Source organism: Mesoplodon bidens (genome assembly GCF_964165515.1).
Source record: "Mesoplodon bidens genome assembly, chromosome: 1".
Classification (NCBI taxonomy): domain Eukaryota; kingdom Metazoa; phylum Chordata; class Mammalia; order Artiodactyla; family Ziphiidae; genus Mesoplodon; species Mesoplodon bidens.
The window spans coordinates 219,081,697-219,085,349 of NC_138176.1; positions in this window are offsets into that span (position 1 = coordinate 219,081,697).

Consider the following 3,653-nt stretch of genomic DNA (forward strand, 5'->3'; position numbering starts at 1 on the left):
GAAATCGAAGAAGAAATAAAAAATACATTGAAACAAATGACAACAAAAACACGACGACCCAAAACCTATGGGACACAGCAAAAGCAATTCTAAGATGGAAGTTCATAGCAATTCAATCTCATCTCAAGAAACAAGAAAATCTCAAATAAACAATCTAACCCGACACTTAAAACAACTAGAGAAAGAAGAAAAAAGAAAACCCAAAGTCAGTAGAAGAAAAGAAAGCATAAAGATCAGAGCAGAAATAAATAAAATAGAAATGAAGAAAACAATAGCAAACATCAATAAAACTAAAAGCTGGTTCTTTGAAAAGATAAACAAAATTGATAAACCCTGAGCCAGACTCATCAAGAAAAACAAGGAGAGGACACAAATCAATAAAATTAGAAATGAAAAAGGGCAAATCACAACTGACACTGCAGAAATACAAAGGATTGTAAGAGATTACTACAAACAACTATATGCCAATAAAATGGACAACCATGAAGAAATGGACAAATTCTTGGAAAGGTACAACTTTCCAAGACTGAACCAGGAAGAATTAGAAAATATAAACAGACCTATCACAAGTAATGAAATTGAAACTGTAATTAAAAATCTTCCAACAAACAAAACTCCAGGACCAGATGGCTTCACTGGTGAATTCTATCAAACATTTAGAGAAGAGCTAACACTGATCCTTCTCAAACTCTTCCAGAAAACTGCAGAAGGAGAAACACTCCCAAATTCATTCTACAAAGCCACAATCACCCTGATAACAAAAACAGAAAAAGATATCACAAAAAAAGAAAATTATAGGCCAATATCACTGACGAACATAAGATACAAAAATCCTGAAGAGGGGCCTCCCTGGTGGCGCAGTGGTTGAGAGTCTGCCTGCCGATGCAGGGGATACGGGTTTGTGCCCCGGTCTGGGAGGATCCCATATGCCGCGGAGCGGCTGGGCCCGTGAGCCATGGCCGCTGGGCCTGCGCGTCCGGAGCCTGTGCTCCGCAACGGGAGAGGCCACAACAGTGAGAGGCCCGCATACCGCAAAAAGAAAAAAAAAAAAAAAATCCTGAAGAAAATGGTAGTAAACAGAATCCAACAGCACATTAAAAGGATCATACACCATGATCAAGTGGAATTTATCCCAGGGATGCAAGGGGTTTTCAATATACACAAATCAATAAGTATGATACATCACATTAACAAATTAAGGAATAAAAACCATATGATCCACTCAGTAGACGCAGAAAAAGCTTTTGACAAAATTCAACACTGATTTATGATAAAAACTCACCAGAAAATGGGCATAGAGGGAACCTACCTCAACATAATAAAGGTCATATATGACAAACCCACAGCAAGCATCATACTCAATGGTGAAAAACTGAAAGCATTTCCACAAATATCAGGAATGAAACAAGGATATCCACTCTCACCACTCTTATTCAACATAGTTTTGGAAGTCCTAGCCACAGCAACCAGAGAAGAAAAAGAAATTAAAGGAATAAATATTGGAAAAGAAGAAGTAAAATTGTCACCTTCTGCCAACTACCTGATAATATACATAGAAAATCCTAAAGATGCCACCAGAAAACTACTAGAACTAATCATTGAATTTGGTAAGGTTGCAGGACACAAAATTAATGCACAGAAATCTCTGGCATTCATATACACCAACAACGAAAAATCAGAAGAGAAATTAAGGAAATACTCTCATTTACCATTGCAACAAAAAGAATAAAATACCTAGGAATAAACCTGCCTAAGGAGGTGAAAGACTATAAAATACTGATGAAAGCAATCAACGATGACATAAACAGACAGAGAAATATATCATGTTCTTGGATTGGAAGAATCAATATTGTGAAAATGATACTACCCAAAGCAATCTACAGATTCAATGCAATCCCTATCAAACTACCAATGGCATTCTTCATAGAATTAGAACAAAAAATTTTACAATTTGTATGGAAACACAGAAGACCCCGAATAGCCACAGCAATCTTCAAAAAGAAAAACAGAGTTGGAGGAATCAGGCTCCCCGACTTCAAACTATACCACAAAGCTACAGTAATCAAGACAATATGGTACTGGCACAAAACCAGAAATATAGATCAATGGTACAAGATAGAATGCCCAGAGATAAACCCACACACATATGAGCACTTAATTTACAACAAAGAAGGCAAGAACATACAATGGAGAAAAGACAGCCTCTTCAATAAGTGGTGCTGGGAAAACTGGACAGCTACATGTAACAGAATGAAATTAGGACACTACCTAACACCATACACAAAAATAAATTCCAAATCATTAAAGACTTAAATGTAAGACCAGACACTATTAAACGCTTAGAGGAAAACATAGGACAAACACTCTTTGACACAAATCACAGCAAGATCTTTTTTGACCCACCTCCTAGAGTAATGGAAATAGAAATAAAACTAAACAAATGGGACCTAATGAAACTTAAAAGCTTTTGCACAACAAAGGAAACCATAAATAAGACAAAAAGACAACCCTCAGAATGGGAGAAAATATTTGCAAATGAAACAACAGACAAAGGATTAATCTCCAAAATATACAAACAGCTCATGGAGCTCAATATCAAAAAAACAAACAATCCAGTTAAAAAATGGGTGGAAGACCTAAATAGACATTTCACCAAGGAAGACATACAAATGGTCAAGAGGCACATGAAAACATGCTCAATATCACTAATCATTAGAGAAATGCAAATCAAAACTACAATGAGGTATCACCTCACTCCTGTCAGAATGGCTATCATCAAAAAATCTACAAACAATAAATGCTGGAGAGGGTGTGGAGAAAAAGGAACCCTCCTGCACTGTTGGTGGGAATGTAAATTGATACAGCCACTATGGAGAACAGTATGGAGGTTCCTTAAAAAACTAAAAACAGAACTACCATATGACCCAGCAGTCCCACTACTGGGCATATACCCTGAGAAAACCATAATTCAAAAAGAGTCATGTACCACAGTGTTCACTGCCGCACTATTTACAATAGCCAGGACATGGAACCAACCTAAATGTCCATCAACAGATGAATGGATAAAGAAGATGTGGCACATATATACAATGGAATATTACTCAGCCACAAAAAGAAACGAAATTGAGTTATTTGTAGTGAGTTGAATGGAACTAGAGTCTGTCATACAGAGTGAAGTAAGTCAAAAAGAGAAAAACAAATACTGTATGCTAATGCATATATATATGGAATCTAAAAAAAAAAAAAAAAAAAAAAAAACGGTACTGATGAACCTAGTTGCAGGGCAGGAATAAAGAGGTAGACATAGAAAATGAACTTGAGGACATGGGGTGGGAGGGTGAAGCTGTGGCAAGTGAGAGTAGCATCAACATACATACACTACAGAATGGGAAGCAGCAGCATAGCACAGGGAAATCTGGCTGGGTGCTTTGCCATGACTTAGAGGGGTGGGATAGGGAGGATGGGAGGGAGGCTCAAGAGGGAGGGGATATGGGGACATGTGTGTGCATATGGCTGATTCGCTTTGTTGTGCAACAGAAACTAACACAGTATTGTGAAGCAATTATACTCCAATAAAGATCTATTTTTAAAAAAAACATGCAAAGAAGGGAATTAGTGTGCTGGCTGGGGTGATTAATCCTCACTATCAAGAG